The sequence below is a fragment of the Sarcophilus harrisii genome, chromosome 2 (assembly GCF_902635505.1).
Source record: "Sarcophilus harrisii chromosome 2, mSarHar1.11, whole genome shotgun sequence".
Classification (NCBI taxonomy): domain Eukaryota; kingdom Metazoa; phylum Chordata; class Mammalia; order Dasyuromorphia; family Dasyuridae; genus Sarcophilus; species Sarcophilus harrisii.
Window position 1 is genome coordinate 638,925,071 of NC_045427.1, and position 19,527 is coordinate 638,944,597.

The 19,527-nt window shown below is 38.0% G+C and overlaps 1 long non-coding RNA gene across 1 annotated transcript in view; it reads right to left on the bottom strand.

The window, feature by feature from the left end:
* Positions 1-3,735: 3,735 nt before the first annotated feature.
* The window catches only part of LOC116421989, an 84,786-nt gene continuing 68,994 nt past the window's right edge, over positions 3,736-19,527 (bottom strand). Inside the window, exons 2-3 of the long non-coding RNA XR_004232595.1 lie at positions 18,270-18,413; positions 3,736-4,171 (exon numbers count right to left, since the gene is read on the bottom strand). This is a non-coding gene — a long non-coding RNA (uncharacterized LOC116421989). The remainder of the gene's footprint in view (positions 4,172-18,269; positions 18,414-19,527) is intronic.

Consider the following 19,527-nt stretch of genomic DNA (forward strand, 5'->3'; position numbering starts at 1 on the left):
TACCAGCAGGAAGTCACCTGCTGGGTTTATATTCAGGGATATATGAGTTCAAAGTCTGCCCCTGACACTTATTAGCTATGTGCCCATGAAAAGTCATCTACCGTCTGGGAGGATGTTTCCTTAGGGAAAATAATACTCTTAGAACCAAGGTCAGTTGCGCAGATCAAAGAAGAAACTATATGAAAGATAATGGAAGAGTAATTATTGTTACACTATTATTATTATTAATAAGTTTAGAAATTTGCAATACTTTTACATATCTTTTGAGGCTTACAGTGGCCCTGTGAAGGAAAGTGCTAGGCATCAGAATTCTTGGTTTATAGATGAGGAAACTGAGTCAGAGAGGTATTGTCACCCACCCATAGTGGCAGAGCTGGTAAGTGTCAGAGGTAGAATTTTAACCTAGATAATAATGAGAAGAAGGAGAAAGGGAAAAAGAAAGAGGAAAAGGAGGAGGAGGGGGGGAGAAGGAGGAGGAAGAAGAGGAAGAAGAAGAGAAGGAAAAAAGAGAAAGAGAAGAAGAAAGAGGAAGGAAGGAAAGGAAGGAAGGAAGGAAGGAAGGAAGGAAGGAAGGAAGGAAGGAAGGAAGGAAGGAAGGAGAAAGAGATAAAGAGAGAGAAAAAGAAAGAAAGAGAGAGAAAGAGAAAGAGAGAGAAAGAAAGAAAAGGATGAAGATGAGGAAGAGAAGGAGAAAGAAGAGGAGGAAGAGAAAAAAGAAGAACAAGAAGGAGGAGGTAGAGGAGGAAGAAAAAGAAAAGGAGGAAGAAAGAAAGAAGAGGATGGAGAGGAGGAGGAAGAGAAAGAACAAGAACAAGAAGAACAACAAGGAGAAGGAGGAGGAGGAGAAACAGAAGGAGGAGGAGAAGGTGAAGAAGGGAAGGAGGAAGAAGTAGAGGAGGAGGTTGGGGGGAGGAGGAGGAAGAAAAGGTATAGGAGGAGGAGAAGAATGGGAAGAGAAGGAGGAGGAAAAGAAGAAGGAAAAGGAGGAGGAGGAGAATTTATATAGCACTCAAAGGTTTACAAAATGCTTTTAAAATATTATCCCATTTTACTTTCACAACATCCTGGAAGGCCAGTGATGTTTCTACTCCTATTTTATAGATAAAGAAACTGAATCAGACTACAATTAAAGTGACTTGCTTAGACTCACCCAATTAGTCATCTGAGCCCAGATTTGAGCTAAATTCTCTCAGATTCCAGGTGCTGGACTCTATTCACTGCAAAACCCAAACATATAGCACCTTCTCAGAACATTTCCTAACCCTTTCCTCAGCGATATAACAATTGTCTTCCCGTCAACCTAGTTCATTTTGAAAGCTTGTTCTCAGTTCAGAGAACAGAAAATATATTTTCTAAATACTGGAGTAATAACTACAGAATGTAAACTTTTAATTCTTCAACCTATTTTTTATTCTTCTCACTATTTGAATATTTACTTACATAATCTTAAGAAATTTACTGCAAGATTAAAAGAATAAATGGCTGGAAGAATTTTACAAACTTGATCAGGGGACACCACACACACACACACACACACACACATACATACACAAACATACTAGCAACAATAAAAGGTTTTTTTTTGTTGTAAATAGGTTATAATTTCCCCAAATTCTGAGCTCCCCAGAGTGTGGTTATGAGAGGTAGGGAGGAACAATGGGAGCTGATAACAGGAAAAATCTATAAGCTTAAGGATGACACAGTTTATACGTGGACCATCACCAAGTTGGATTTTCCATTGCAATATACTAAAGACACAAAAATAGAGAATGGGTATACATGATGTTGGTATATAAACAGAGAAATAGCCTTGGACTATTGGGGTATTGGGATTTGATTGGCACAGAGAACTCTATATGAAATGACCCCTCCTCCCCAAATACATTAACCCCTTCTTTGAAGTCTTAGAATTGCTGGGGCATTGATAGGTTTAAAAAATTAGCCAGAATCACAAAACAAATATGAGTCAGAAAGAGAACTTGAACTTATAGACCTTCTTGATTTTGAGGCTGCCATATCAAACTGCTTTGGGAACAAATATATGTGTGTGTGTAATTGTGCAAAGAACATATGATATCATAAGTATAGAGAATTCTGAAGTGTAGTTAAGTCCAGGGCAGCTAAGGTCTGGAGGCCAGAAGAAGCGAGTTCAAATCTGTCTGCAGACACTTACTAGTTGTGTGACCCCAAATAACTCACTTAACCCTATTTGCCTCAGTTTCCTCATCTGTAAAATGATCTGGAGTAGGAAGTGGCAAATCACTCTAGTATCTTTGCCCCAAAAAAAAAAAAAAAAGGTTTATGAAGAGTCAGACATTGCTGAAAACGACTGAACAACGAGATAAATCCTAAGTGGTACATAAATAATAAGCATCTGACCCCAGGGGTAGGGAGTTGAACCCATTTCAGCATAGAAGTCTAGGGACAATGCCACACTTCTGCTACCTGTCAACAAGCCAAGGGTATTTATTAAGCACCTACTGTATGCTGGGCCAATGTGCCAAGCCTTAAGGATATAAAAGCAAAAAATAGCCCATGACTTCAAGGAACTTGTATAAGAGAAAACTGCAAACTCTGCCCATACAAGATAGACAGGATAAACTGGAGATAATCTCTGAGGGCAGCATCCCTCACTTCTGTCATCCTCCACATCATCCATCATCCAGTGCTTCATCAAGGCATGATGGTGACCCCAGGTTCCTAGCAAAACAAGTTGAGGGCTGAACTCTGGCAAACCCTACGAAGTGCTGGGAACATCTCCAATACGAGACTGGACTGTGTGTGTACATTTCCAACTATGTTCAGAGAGTCATGACCAGGTTGGTCACAGTAATCCTCAGTGCTTCTACTTTATAAACATTGACTCACTTGAAACAAGGTGGCCCAACATAAAGAGTGCTAGGTGACCCAGCAGAAAGAATGCTAGATCATCATCATACTTGATCTCAGTTTCCCCATCTATAAAATAAGATGGACTGGATGATCTCCAAGTTCTTTTCTATTTGTTGAGTGAGGGCTTGCAAATGTAAGGGAGCCCCTCACACAGCTTTGCACTGCTCTGTCTGCATTTGAAAAATTCAGAAACTGAAGCAAGAAGGTATTACAGATAGTTATCTCCTTCTCGGCCCCCTATCACGATTTAATTTATCTTTGTGCCTTTTCTTTGATTGTTACTTATGAAAGAACAGAGCAGATTCAAGGTTCAAAAACTGAGAACCCAAAATCTCAAATCTACTTGGTAGGTTCCAAGTAAATAATCTTGATCTGATTTATTAACTAACATTTAGAGATAATGGATGTGGATGCATTAAGTGGGTGCCTATTCTCAGAGTATCTGGAACCAGATAGTCCAAAGAGCAGAGCTGAAGATGTAGATGATCTCAAAGTCCAATACTCTCATTTTAATACATGAGGAAATTGAGTCTTAAGAACATTAAGTGACTTGCCTAGAGTCACACAAGGAATAATATCAGAGGTGAATTAAAGAAGATTCCCACTGTAAAGAGACAGAATTAATTTGCAAAGTAGCTGCTGTGAAATTCTATAGGCACAGTATCATTGGATATGAACCAGTTCATAGAATCACAGGTTCATAAGATTTGAAATCATATGGGACCATAAAACTAGCTAGTCCAAGGGCTTTTAGTATGGGATCCCTGACCTTAAATGTTTGTCTGTCTGTTTAATATTTTGACAACTATTGCTCAAACTGGCTTCATTTATAATCCTGTATTTTATTCGAGGCATTTAAAAACATGATTCTGATCAGGGATCCAAAAACTGCACAAGATTGTGACAAAAACATTAAGATCCAACCCTTTCATTTTACAGAGGAAGAAACCAAGGATCAACAAAAGTAAAATGGCTTGTCCAACATCACCCCAATAAAGTTGAATCTTTTCCAGGAAATTTCAGAGAAAATCCAGGTCAAGTGGCTGCAAGGTAGCCAGAGAAGAAGGAAGGAAGGAAGCATCCAACATGCTGACTCCAGCACTTGGAGCATCTGCCGTTAATCATGTCACCAGTACTCAGCCGTGATTTAGGAGTGCCCATGATTGGCCACTTTAATTGCTGTTTCTCCAGTGCCAGCGCTGAGTGCCGGGAGAGCAGATTCATCAGGGGGAGAAGCCAAGCAGGACGTGACAGCTTTGAGAAGCTGGGAGGATGGCATCTGGAAAGAAAATGAGCTGTCTTTAAAGGTGGATTCTTGTCCCCAAGGATAATAATTCTCATTTTTACCATTAAGAGGAAACAAAGTTACTCTGGTGGGATTTCAAGGACTTTACTTTTCCTTCAAAAATGTCCATCACAATGAAATGTGTTTGTAACCTGCTTTGAGAGAGAACCTGCTTCCACTTAACTGGGCAGGAGGAGAGGCCAGGGGAAGAATCTACACTCGGAGGAAGATAGAGTCCTGTTGGAAGCAGAGAGATGTACAGAGAAGACCACCAGGCTCCTGGAAGTCCAGAGTTCTGAGTTCTAATTTCAGGCAACAAGGAACAGTAGAAAGAAAGCTGTGTTTATAGTCCAGAGAGTCTACTGGAGATTCAGCCCTACCTCTTCCCATTATTGGCTAGTGATAGGCAAGGCATGTCACTTTTCTGCACCTCAGGATCTGAGTCTCAATATGCTCATCTCTAAAATGGGATAATATTATCCTGAGCATCTTTTTCACAGGTTGCTGTGAGCCAAGATGGAAAACTTGGGAATAATATTCCACCTCGCCCTAGAGCTAGAGTAGCCCACTCCCCTTATTCCCAGCCCTATCACAATTAGAGCTATTTAGGACTCGATGCTGATCAAAAGTGAGATGGGCTGGCTGAGAAGGTGATGGTTTTCCAACGTTTACAAGTCTAAAGGATCTTTTCTTTGATTGTGTTGTAGTTGCCTGGTCAGGCAGGGGTCAAATGAGGGGATCTTTTAGGTCTCTGTGATTCTGGGATGGCTTAGATAATGAGTTCTCTCTAGAGTTGAGGCAAAACATCTCAGGGACTTTATAGCCAGGGTATTGTCACTGTACCCCATTAACACCTCTGGCATGAATCATTCCTATATCTTTACTGCTTCTCAAGGGCCTCATTACCATCTACCTGGTCTATTATAATAGCCCACTCACAGCTCATCCTGTCTCTGGCACTCCACATGGCAATACATCTTTCACAAACTGACAGAATAATCTAGGATAGCTAGTTCAAATCTACCCCAAACACTGTATAGCTCTGTAACAAGAGAGACAGACAGAGACAGAGAGACAAAGAGACAGAAAGATAGAGATAGAGAATTAACTTGCATGTCACTTCATCTGTTTGCCTCAGTTTCCCAATCTGTAAAATGGAGATATCAGTAGGGTCTACATCATGAGGTTATTGTGAGCATCAAATGAGATAATATTTGTAAAGCATTTAGCTCAGTGCTTGTCACCTAGTAAGTAATTTTAAAAACTTATTTTAAAAGATAACAATTATTATTATTATAGATAGAGGGAGATAAGAAAAAACATTCATTAAGCACTTTAAATATGCTAAGCTCTAGGATACAAACACAAGCAAAGAAAATGTAGTCCCTGTCCTCAAGGAGTATATACGCTAATGGAGGAAGGCAAAATATAATGTAACTCACTAGGGGCCATGCTGTGGAGATGGCTCCTGGAATCAGAAGACAAGTTCAAATATAACCTCAGATATTTATAAGCAGTGACTTAACCATTGTTTGTTTCAATCTATTAGAGAAGAACATGGCAAACACTTCCATATGTTTGCCAAGAAACCCCTATAGACAGCATAGTCCATGGGCTCCCAAAGAGTAAGACCCAACTGAACAACAGCAAGAAGAACAAGAGAATATCATTTTACTAGGGATTTTTGAGCAAAGGGCTTCTGTCTCCAATCCCAGCACTCTATGCACTGCACTACCTGGCTTCTACCTATCAAGATGTTCATCTACCCAAAACTATAATCATTAGTGACTTTCCACTGCTCAATTCATATTCATAATTTTATTTTTGTAGTTTTCTAATTCACTTATGATACATTATTGTCACCTGCATCATTGCCATGTTATTTTATAAGATTTTTGGCTCCATTAAGGCAGAAAGGAATCACAAGTTGAGAGATGGGTAAGATCTGGAGGTCATGGAGTCCAATCTGACTCATTTTACAGATTGAAAAAAAACTAAGGCCTGGAGGTTACAAGTAAGTTGTCCAAGATCCTATAGTTACTAAGTGGGAATAGCAGGATTTGAATCCAAAGCCATTGTTTCAAATTTCATTCCTACCATACTGTGTGCAAGGTCACTACATCTAAACTTTATATCTCCCCTCAGGACTCAAACAGTGCTCTGCACAGAAAAGTCGCTTAATGAATGTCTGCTGAATTGAACTGAATGGATCTGGATGAAAAGAATAAAAACTCCAAAGGAGATGGTGATTATTAAATCTGTCTGCCATTTGCTAAGTGTTCTCTAAAAAGATTTTTCCAGTTCCAGGAGACTATAAACTAGTTAACAACTCAACACTAATTAATAAGCACATTATGCAGATATAAACTTCTACATTTTTATTCTTTATGATGTACTTAACACTGATTTCCCTTAAATGACTGCTCCAAGAAAATGGTTTTCTCCTTCCTCTGTTCTCATCACATTTACTTCCTACTCTATTTATATCTTGCCCATTTCCACCCTCTCAGTTACCACCTAGGTCCTCACATTTTTGTTGCATTAACCTAAAGATGGCATGGAATTTGAGATCTGAATGGGACCTTGGAGCTCATCCAGGTTAACTCTTTCTTTGCAAATAAAAGAAAAAAAAAACTTAGGTTAAGGGACTTTGGTCCAGATCAATCAGTGATCTGGATGCAAGTCTCCTTCAACTTTCCTCTGCCATCTTCTGTTATGATGTACATGGGGCCAAGTTGGCTAAGAGGTGAAGTGATTGGCGTGGGCTGGGCAAGAAGCAACTGAAGTTCAAGGATATGAAATTTGGCAATATGCCTAGTGCCTGAAGGGAAAATTTAAAACACTTTCTCCAACCCTGGCCTGGCCAAGAATTTGGTTGTATAACATAAATTAATTACTGGTCTTCTGGAACATGTTGTTCTGATAAAGGAGATGAAATGGGGGGGATTTGGAAGTGAAACAAAAACTTGGGGAAAGGTTTGGGGAAGAATGAATGGATAAATGGATGAATGAAAAAAGTATTTATTGAGTCATTCTTGTGTTGCAAAGACAGTCCCTACCCTAATAGGTAGAAAGAGAAAAAAGAAAAAAAAAAAAAAAAAACGTAAAGTGATATCAGAAAGTAAAGGAATGGAAAGTTACTGGGATGATGAAAGGGTTGACAAACACCATCCATGTACAATAAAATACTGGACTTGGTCATGATTTATGGTTCCTGATCTGAAGGAAAAAGTAAAGAGAAGCATAAACGGCGCTTTCCTGAAACAGGAAGAGAGAGAGTATCTATACATCTTCTCATCAACAAGACAGATCCTGAGTAGTCTAATATCTAATTCTGGTTCTATCATTACCTAGTTATGTAGCCTTGAATAAAGCACTAACTTACTTTGCCTCATTTTTCTCATCTGTTAAATGGGAATAATAATATTTGCCCTACTTCATAGTAATAGAGAACATTTAATGAGGAAAATAATAATTATAAAAGTAGCCAGGGACAGGTGGGGTGGGAGACATCATACAAATAAGAGGCATAATAGCATGGTGCAGTAAAGAAAGTAGAAAATAAATTAGATTAAATGGAGGAGACCAACCAGCAGACTTTTATTGGAATAGTTCAAGTGTGAGATGATGAGGGATCCTGGATCAGGATGAAAGCAATTTCAGACAAGACAAAAAGAGAAAGTCAAGAAATATTGCAAAATTCAAATCAACAGAACTTAGTAACTAGTTGGATGGTGGGAGAGAGGAGGTTGAAAGGGAGTGAGGAAAAAAAATCTTATTGTGGTATATCTAGATAATAAAAAGAGCTTTGTTCTGGTAGTCTGAAAAGATCTGGGAGAGAATCCTACTTCCACGACTTTCTAGCTACTTCATCCTACATAAATCATTTAGCCACTCAGCCTCAGTTTCCTCTCTTGCAAAATGGGGATAATGACCAAAAACTACCTACTACATTAAGGTGTAGGAAGGGTCAAATGAGATAATGTATGTAAAGCCCTTTGCCAATCTTAAATGTCAGCTATTATTTATTCCTGTGTGTGTGATTATTGCTAAGGGACCAATTGATGCAAATTAGGAATAATAGGAGCTCTAACTTTAAAGGGCAAAGAGATAAGGCTGAGAAAAGAAATCCCTATTCTCTGATTAACAAAAACACAATTGCCAAGTCAGAGCACTAGAGCCTGGAAACTTCTCCTTGTCCTTGGCTCCCATGAATGGGAGAAGAAAGAGGGGCTTTCAGACCAGAGGAAGCTGAAATCCTCCTCCAAGGAAGTTATCCCAAATGATGTTACATTAGTAATAGGCTGCAAAGAAGGACCACAAAAGAAATTATTTTAGTCTCTGGACTGGGTAACTAAGGCTCTTTAACAATGGAGACCAGAAATAGGAAAGCAGAGATGAGGGCACCAAAATGTCCTGAACACTCCAAACACAATAGAATTTTTGAGAATCAGAGTGAACTGAATAAAGTATAGTCATCCCTACCACATAATGACTTTCCCACCGCAATTTCAATAATATCACAGGTTGGCATAAGAAATTAAATGGGAATTTGGGGGGAATTTTGCTGAAGCCACAGATGACACATGAAGGCCAGCAAATAGCACAGAAAAAAATTTAAAATTCAGAAATACATAAAATATATGTATAATGTTATATAACATAAATCCAAATTTCACAGTAAGGAACTGCAAACTTTACATCCTGTAAGAGAAAAAGGAAAAAATCAGACCTCTGGTTTGAAGGGAAGGCCAAAATATTTTCCAGATAATGAGATGCTGCGACCCTTAATCCTACTGTATGGAAGGGATAACTGTATTCTACCAAACCAGGCTTGACTTAAACAGTTCTTGATAACATTTAAGCATTAGGGAATATGGTACCTAATTACACCTAGATGTTCACAGTTCTTTAAATGAATCATTCTCTAATTATGTATTTCTTTTGAATATAATGATTCTAATGGTTGAATTTAGCTAATTAAACAAAAGCTGCATATTTTAAAGTCATGACTGAAAGGAGAACTATGCTAATATCTCTCTCAGTTAATCCATATGGGAATCATAATGAGAATCATAATTTCACATAGGAATCATAATTTGAGAGCTAGCAAAGACCTCAGTATCCATCTAGTTCAACTCATACCCAAAAGGAGTCACCAAATTCTCAATCAAAAGACCATTCAATCTTGGTCTAAAGACATTCAAGGAGCCAACCACCTCAATGACAGCTCCCGTGCCTTTGGACAGCTCCTGACATAGAATTCTCCTTGTCACTTCCAAATATTCCTCCCGACTCTGCCATCTAAGGCCGAACTGAACAAGTCTCCTCTGTCGTCATCTCAAAATACTCACAGATATTTTGCAATTCTACTTAGCATCACCAGGCTAAATGTGCCCAGTACCTTTGATTGGTCCTCATATGCTAAGACTTGAAGGTCATTTGGTCTTCTGAAAAGAGAAGAAGCTTGCAGTCTCTCAGATTAAGCCTCTCAGATCTTTTTCATAACATTTGCTTTTTATCCACTGGCTCTTGGACTTGTGGGTTTTTTTTAACTAAGCTTAATGCTTTATATTAATCCCCATTCATCTAATTGTTGTTCAGTCATTTTAGTCATGTCTGACTCTTCATGAACCCATTTGGGGATTCCTTGACAGAGATACTGGAGTGATTTGGCATTCTATGGCTCATTTTACAGATAAGGAAACAAAGGCAAATAGAACTGTCTTGCCCAAGGTCACACAGCTAGTAAGTGACTGAGGTTGGATGTAAACTCAAGCATTCCTAAGTTCAAGCTCTATGCTACCACTATAGTCTAATATAATCTTTTGGGACTCTTTTTGATAAAGAAGAAGACGAAAGAGGAAGGAAGAAGGAACAAGAACAAGAAGAAGAATGGTGATGAATATAAGAATAGATGGCATTCACATAGTGCTTTGAAGTTTGCAAAGCACTCTACATATGTTTTATCACTGACCTATATAATAATTCTGTGAAATAGGTGCTATTATTATTCCCATTTTACAATTGAGGAAACTGAAGTAAATGAAAGCAAAATATCTTGTCTAGAATCACACATCTAGTAAGTGTTTAAACCTAGATTTGAATTCAAGTCTTCCTAACTTAAGGATAGAAGAGGACAGAAAGATAACACTCTCTTTAAGAAAAGGTTTGATGTCTAGCTATTCTTGGAGATTCTATAAAAGATATTATTGTGCAGAAATAAATTGGACTGGTTGGTCAATGAGGCTCCATGTAACTCTGAGGGCTGTGCAATTGTAATTCAAATCCTGTCACATCCTCTAGTGGACCCAAGCTGCATGGAATCTGTTAGGCCATTCCCTGTGAACTTTGAGGTTCTCTCCATGAGTTTAATGCAAATCATTTTAATCATGTCATAGCATTTCAGCTGTGACTCACAGACAGCTCATCCTTCATCTTTAAATAATGTCAAAGTTTATTTTGGCAATAAAGGTTTAATTTCCCATGGAATTCTATAGATGGTCTCCTCTCTGTATGTATGAAATCAAGAATCTTGGTCTTTAGGAAGATATTTTAAAATCTGGAGATTATTTAAATGACATGTGTGAGGAGATCAGCTTCTATTAATATTCAAAATCTATCAGTTTGCTTTATTTCCTTTCTGTATGTCTCAGTTTTCTTATCTTTAAAATGGAAAAAATAATAGTAGCCCCATCTACCAGTGTTGTTGTGAGAAGAATATCAGATATTAATTATATAGTACTTAGCATAGTGGCTGGCACATGGTAGATATTATTAAATTTTAATTATTATTATAAATTATAATCATAATAAAAATAACACCTGTCTCACAGGGTTGTTGCAAGTATCAAATTAATTAATACATGCAAAGTGCTTTGCAAACACTAAAGCCATGTATAAATATTAGCTATTAGCATCATTATTATCATTTTTAAGGCAATCAAATGGAATAATATGAGTACTGGACTTAGAGACAGGAAGATCTATTTTCAAATCCTGTTTCTGACACTAACTAGTCATATGACCCTGGACAAGTCATAATTTCTATCAGCCTCAGTTTCTTCATCTATAAAAAAAGGAATAACAATAGCATCTGCATCACATGGTTATAATGAGAATCAAATGATAATGTGAAGTTCTTTGTAAACATCAAGGGGATATGTAAATATTAGCTGTCATGACTACACTTAGGTCTAATATCCTTATCTTGCCTTGAAAATAAGTCTCCTCATTTTCTGGGCACTAGCTCCAAATAATGCCCACAATCCCACCTGGTTCTCTAGCTCTCTTCTATATGCCATCTTCCTCCATTAAAATGTAAGCACCTTGAAGGTAGAGACTGAGTTTATATTTTTATCCCCAAAATTGAGCACAATTTCTGACACTCAGAAAATATTTGATAAATACCTTCTCTATCTCCAGTTGTGTGCTGGAGTAGTGGAAAGATCTTTAAATTAGAAATCAGAAGATCCTAATCTGAATCCTAATCTGAAAAATGAAATCCAGGATCTGTCACTATGAGCACTGGTACCTTGGACAGATCATCTAACACCTCTCACACCCAATTTTCTCATTTGTACAATCAGAACAATAAGAATGGCATTCCCACCTCCTACAATTATTATAAATACCCAATGGGATAACATATGGAAAGGGCTTTATATACCCTAGAATCTTCACAGATGGCAAATCTTTTCAATTGTGAGCTCCTTCCCTCTTCTCCCCTTTGCTCCATGATCCGAGGCTTCCGCTTTGGGATATGCATGGTAAGAATCTTCCCCAATGACCAAACCATTTAGACTCACTTAATAACTCTATAGATTAAGAAAAATGAAAAGAATCATTTTCATGTAATTTACCCCCAGGAAGTCATCCCAATGGGTCTTTAGAATTCTCTAGTACCATGTTTACAACTGAAATTTGAGGCTTCCTTGCATCTCTTAGGACAGAATGTTGATTAAGAGCTAGTGTTACTGTATCATGAAACAATTTTTCCCTCTGTGTTCTGGCACCCTTCCGATGAGCCAAGATGAACTTTAAATTGCTGATCAAAGCTGAGTTCAATAAAGTGATGCCTGAAGATAGAGCTCTCCTAGGAACTAATCAACTCTTCTCAGTCAACATCCATTGTACACCTACTGGGTGCTGAGACAGCCCTGTAATCTTAGGGCTCTTCAACTCAAATTGACCTAGTGACTTCCTATTTCTATCACCTAAGTAATTTCTATCACAGGAGGTCGCTTTCTAGATTTTAAGGAAAAAATTCTTCATCTCTATTAAAGAGAAATCTGCTTCTGCTGGTTCCCTAGAATTCCAATTGCAAAAATGCTTACCAATAAAAGTTAACATTGCTGTAGCACTTCAGGGTTTCCAAACCTCCCTCTCTTTGTTTTTTCATTCATGTTCCTGAATGTATCATGGTGCCTTCTTCCTTTGCTCTTCTCCTCAGGCTCCTAAAAGTTTCTAAAGTTAATCCAAAAGCTTTCCCTTATTTCCACTGCTTTAGAAAAAGACCTGCTGCTTTCACTGAGAGGTCCATGCCCTCTATGGAAAAATCTCTTGATAAGATCATAGAAGTATAATCTTAGAGCTGGGAGGGACCTTAGAAAGTATCAAATCCAGTTTGTAAATGAGAAACTAAGTCTCTGTGAGAATAAGTGATTTATCTAGGGCCAGACAATCAGGAAGTATGTGAGGCAGGATTTCAATTCAGGGCTTCATTTGAAAAATTCTACCCATTGTGCCATTTAGTTGCAAAGTCCAATACAATGGATTGAAAGAGTAAGTATTTCCTTCCTCATTTAACAGATGAAAAAAATACCTAAAAGAATGAGATTTTTGTGAAGAGTTTTGGATTTTGAGTCAGATGATCAAGATTAGAATTCAAACTCTGTTACCTACAAACTAGAACCAATCATTTGTCTTTCTTTGGACTGCAGTTTTTCTATCTATAAAATGAGAGAATTAAACTCAATCTTTGAGGCCCAATCTGGTTATAATCAATCTTAAGAGTCATGGAGAGAATAAAGAATTTATGCAAAATCATATAGAGAATGGAAAAGTCAGGCAAACTTACCATCTACATATGTAGGTACAAGACCCATCAGATACTTTTAGTAATGACTAACCCTTTTGCCACTCTGCTTTATTGTGTTATAGAGCCCAGCTTCTTGCACAGTAATTTACAATGCCATATGGCAATTTGTAACTGAATATGGAGGTCACAAAATTATGATTTATTATCAGCAAATGTTTGATTTTTATATATATATATATATGTATTATGTACCTATATACTCTGGATAAAATAAAAAATTTTTGGTTGAAAAGGTGATAGCCAGTGGGAAAAGTTGAAGCACTGCTCTAGAGTAATTCTAGAGAAGCCTGGTCTTAGAAAAACATATTTTGAATGAACCCATATACAACAAAATGTTTTCTATGGTTTCCAAGAATTGTAAATGAAGCAGATGCTCACTAACTAGAGAATGGCTGCACAAATTTTGGCATGTGAATGTAATATGGCTGTGCAGTAAAAATGATGACTACCGAGAAGCATGGAAAGAACTGTTATAGACAGATGCAAAGTGAAATAAGCAAAACTAGGAAAAACAACATGCAAAATAACTATCAAAATGTAGATAAAAACAAAAAAAATAAACAAAATTAAGTTCTGTGAAATGATCATGGCCAAGCATGGCCACAAATAAAAAGAGAGATCTAAAATGTCTAATTCTATGCATAGATGAGAGACTAACTTTGCAGAACACTGCATATAATGTTAGACTTAGGAATTAATTTTGCTGTACTGTTTTCTTTTTAACTTGGTTTTTAAAATCTTTGTCATAAAGGATTGATCTCTGGGAGGAATAGGTCATCATAAGTAATGGGAAATACAAAAGCAAAAACTTTTTTCAAGTGATATAAAATTATAAAATGTTTATGACTTGGTGGTTAATATATTTTCTAATCAATCTCCTGGCAAAATGCTGAGAAGAAAGGCTTAGATGACTTTTTTTCCCTTTCTTTTCATGCCACAGTTCTTCCCTTGTTGCTCCAGAGGTAACATCCAGACCTGCAAGGAACTTGAAACTTTTTCCTTTCTCTTATTGTGTTCCTATGCATTGTCAGAATTAAAGTGGCAGGTTCCCATACTTCTTAGCATCTGGGAACAGGGACAAAATCTGCCATTTCTCATCCCAGTTGTTCACATCTGGCTGCTGAGGTATGGCTTGAAGTTTTTTTTTTAAGTCTTAGTTTGTTACACACTTGCCTAGCCTCGTCAGAACTTTTCCCCAACAGATTTTCTATTCACAGAAATGCCCCATTCTCCCTGCAGAGACTGTCAAGACCTTGGATAAAATAATCCTACAAATGGCTGCCAGCTACCTTGCTGAGCCTTTATTAAGATAATGAAAGTTGAATGAGTCAATGATCTGTAGGCTCTCAGGACATAAAAATGGTGGATGCTGATAAAGTTGGAAAAAATAAGCAGAAGAGAATGAGAGAGATAGGCCCTGATGGAGACTTCAAAGTAATAAATTGGCACCTTAGAGGAAGTAACTTGGAGAGGTCATTCAGAAATCCCCAACTTCTAGGAGCCCCAATTATCCTATTTTATGGAATATGTAGATATGAAAAATGGCATCTCCTATAAGAAACCTTTTTCAGACTTCCTCAGTTTTTATTCTTCTACCCTCTGAAATTATTTCAAAAATGGAAAGTTAGTTTTGAACAGTGGCAGTATAGTAGCCAATGAGATTTAACGAAGGCACGATTATTGCTAATAGAGATGGAAAATTGCATTAGAAATGGAAAATATTCTTAATTGCATAGGTATTGACAGATAGATTGCCATCGTTTTAGAGGGGGTTGACAGTGGTTCCTCCTATACTGACAAGGATGAAAGAAAACAACCATTTTTATGTGCCAAGTACAGAGATAAGTGTCTTATCAATATTATCTCCTTTGATCTTTTCAACACTTCTGGGAGGTAAGTAATATTATTATCTTCATGCAGATGGAGATTAAGTGACTTGGCTAGGGTCACACAACTAGTAAGTATCTGAAGTCAGTTTTAAATTCAGGTCTTCCTGACTCTAGGCACGGAGCTCCACCTAACTACTCCTAATCTTTTGCACAAACACAGCCCAGGAGAATGCTGGGGAAATAGCAAGCCTGGAATTCAGCAAGGAGTTTGACAAAAGCTCTCATGCTGTGGGGCAGCTAGAGGGTGCATTGGATAGAGCAACCAGTCCTGAAATCAGGAAGATTTGCATTCAAATCCAGGTTCAGACACACAACACTTCCTAGCTGTGTGGCCCTGGACAAGTGACCTAACGCCAATTGCCTCCTCCCAGAAAAAGATTTTAAAAAACTATCATGCTCCAATGGAAGATATAAGTGAGCTGAATGATAATATAGCTCGTTCTGGATCCAGAATTGTTCTAATGTGTCTCACACGTAGTAGGTATTTCTTGATTGATCAATCTGGAATTAGAGAACTGGGTTCAGTTGCTGGATGCTTCACTTCCTATCTGCGTGACCTTGGAAAAGTCATTTTTTTCCTTCCTGGACCACAGTTTCCTCATGAATAAAATGAGATAACTGGCTTGATAACTATCTCAGAAGTCCCTTCCAGCTCTGAACCTCTGATCCTCAAGGTAGGGTTCCTTTATAATTAGTGCAGAAAATAAAATCACTTCCTAAGGCAGCTTGTTGTGAATGACAACATGACATCACGTTGAGGGAGAGCGGCAGAGACAGCTAAGGACTAAAAATGCTGGAGAGCTTGTTTTGTTTGTGATTTTAAAGAAACCGGTTGCCAGGTCTTTAAAAACCATTACTGACAGGGGACAGTTGGAGAGCTCCATTTGACAATTACCACTCACCCTGGGGAATGACAGCACTAACATTTGTGGAGTTCCAAGGCTGGGGGCCAGAGATCAGCCGACTAACAACTCGGAGAGGACAATAAACCCTCCAAATGTTCTGCCCTGAGAGTTGTTACCATTGTGTAATGGAATTTGGTGATAAAAATAAAGAAAACAATAAGAGCTTTCCATTTACAGCCCCTGCTATGAAATCCCTGAAAGCCAATCTCACCCTTTTGTGTCTGGATCTCTAAAGTCAGGGAGTATAACAGTTGTTCAAGATTGGGAAAAACTCTCAGAGAACATTTTTCCCCCTATAAACGCTCGCATGAGAGACTTTCTGACATCCAGAGAGCTTCTCCCTTCAGAGGTGTCTCAACTAAGGCGAATGAAGACTGACTCGGGTTCATGGGCTATGTCCATTATTCCTCTGGACTCGGCTTGTTTCATTTCTCCCGGCCGCCAAGGGAACTGATCTCCAGCCAACCCTGAAGCGGCAGGACTGGGACACTTGACAGTTTCATTTACTCTGTCAATTACATCTGCAATCCCAAAGTATAAACTTCTCCAGCTTTATGGGGAAGAAAAGAGAGAGGGGGAGAATGCTTTTCCCCTGGACCAAAAAGAAACGCAACAGGACTTTAAACCATGGAAAGGAGGGTTGGAATTTTCTATCTTCCATCCCCCCTTCCTCTTCAAATTCAAGTTCATTCCAAATTGCCTGCTGCTCCCTCTGAATGACCAGACCTCCCGATACTGTGCCCTGCATGATTTCATCTCTCAGCTTTGGAACCACCATTATGCAGTCCTGATGGAGGAGTCAATTCAAAGCACGTGGCCCACCCACCGTATCTGGCCAGTCCCAGACCGCGAGCTGTGTTTCTAGTCCCAGTTGACCACCCAAGCAGGCCATATTCTGCCATCACACCTGCCCTTCTCCTTTCTATCCATTTTCTTGCTCGGGGGCTAGTAAGAAAATCAATGCTAACATGATTTCTGGAAAGCGTGGGATCCCACGCCATCCTCGTGGCTTCCCAAACCAAAATCTCTCCAACCTGAGATGCTCTGTCTCCATCTGTTAGCATGTAATATTCTTGAAAGCAGGAGACTGACTGGTTTTTATGTTTATACTTCCAACAATTAACTTGTCCTTGACACATAGAAAATATTTAATATTTTGCATTCATTTATTGTGATAGGGTCGAGTCTCACACTGGCTACTGTTTGCTCTGAAGCCCACCAGCTAGATGAGCATGCGCTACAATACTGTTACTTGTGGTGCAATGATGTTACTTGTGGTGCAATAATGTTACATGTGGTGCAATAATGCTACTTGTGGTAAAGGTAAAGGCAATGGAAAGAATGTATCATCTGGAGTCAACAGACCTTGATTCAAATCCTAGTTCCACTACTAATGATGTGTTAACTTAGACAAGTCACTTATTCTCTAAGTGCTCTCAGCATCTCTCTAAATATAAGCCATAGGATGCTTTTTAACCAAATCTAGGTTGGCAGGGAAGAGAAGGATGCTCAAACCTCCTAACAAAATCTACCCAATGAAAGATGCAAAGAGTATTCTTTGAGCCTATAGAAAGGTCAGTATATCTATCACTTGCCATTAGAACTTGATCTTCTCTCCCCTTAGAATCTATATTGTGATGGGCAAGACACTGAACTTGGATCTTGAAAGACCCGAGTTTAAAGCTAAGTGATCCTGAGCAAGTCACTTAACTTTTTTTCCTCAGTTTTCTCATCTGTAAAATGAGGACCACAGGAGCACATACCTCAAAAGTAAGAGATAATATATATAAAGCAGTCTGTAACCCTTAAAGATGTGCTGTAGAAATGTGAATTATTATTGTTTTGTTTTAAAGATGATGTTTCTATGACTGCTCTAGGAGTAGAGGAAGGGAAGTTACGTATCACTCCAGCAATGCTGGGATGGCAGTCAGCCCTCAGAGATGTTTGGCGATGGATAAAGAAAGGAGGGAAGGTTGTTCCTGTACCATCACCACCATCGACATCGTCAGTACTCACTACCAATCTCACCACCATGATTATATCATTATCACCAATATTGTCACTGGCATCTTCACTCCATTTTTGCATGTATTGCTTTCATTTGACCCCCACAACATCAGCTAAAATACATAAAGGGTGGTATTCTCTCCATTTGACAACTAAGTAAATGAACACAGATTATAGGTTAAGTGACTTACTTAAGGTCACTTGTCCAGGTGCTGACAAATCCAAGAACTTGGTTCAGTCTTCTTTTCAGGACACCCCAAAGTCTCCATTATGAGGCTGTTTCCCAACGATATCAATAATCTCTTCTATTTATATTCTCAAGAAGACTCTAATGACTAGAGAGAAAGAAAGGGAGGTTCTCAAAAATCCTCCAAGAATGTCATTTGAGGATTAATCAAAGGACTTAAAGACATATAACCTGAAGAAGAACAGACTTAGGAGGAAGACAGCAATGGTTGTCTTCAAGTATTTTGAAGGGCTGCAAAGGGAAAGAAGGATCAGCTTTGTTTTGCTTGGTGCCCAAGAACAGACATAGTAGAAGTTACATAGAAGTCAGTTTTAAACTTGACGTCAGAAGAAACTTCCTAACAATTAAACATTTCAAAAGGAAAATGACTTCCTTGGCAGATCATGGGTTTACCCTTACTGGAAATCTTCAAACAAAAGCTGGAAATGCTGTAGATGGGATTCTTGCTCATTGTGTTGAAATAGAAAACTAATGAAATCCTTTTTAACCTTGAGATTCTGTCCTGGGATTGACTTGTGCTGTCTGTGATTCCTGACTGAGAAGGACCAATCCAATAAGTACATGAGAGTATAAAACAATAATTCTTAACTTACACCCACACATGGATATAGGTCTAGATCAAAAGTTCTTAAACTGTGAATCATAACATTATATGGGGCCAAATAACAATGTAGGAGTGGTGAAAAATTTGGCAATAGTAAAAGGCATCAAATATCTTATAAAGATTTAATTCTTTATGTAAAAATAAACTAGCACATCCACTTCATTAGTAGGAAAATTTGCTTTTATCTTTAATGTGGTTAACATATATATATATATATATATATATATATATATATATATATATATACACACATATCAAAGAATTGTTTTTAAATAAATTTCTTTATAATTTATTATCAGCAAATATTTGACTTTTTATATACCTATAAACCTAGGGTCACATAATTTCTTGGGTGAAAAGGAGCCATGAGGGGAAAAACTAAGAGATCTTGTTCTACAGCAAAACTTTTTCTATGCTTTTTTTTTCCTTCTCTGGGTATGAATGGGATTTTCCATTATAAATCCTTCAAAGTAGTCGTGGATCACCAGAGTTCTGAGACTAGTAAAGTTATTTAGAGTATAACATTGCTATTATTTTGGATACAGTATATTTCACTTTGAGTTCATGGAGGACTTTCCAGATTTTCTTCCGACAACAT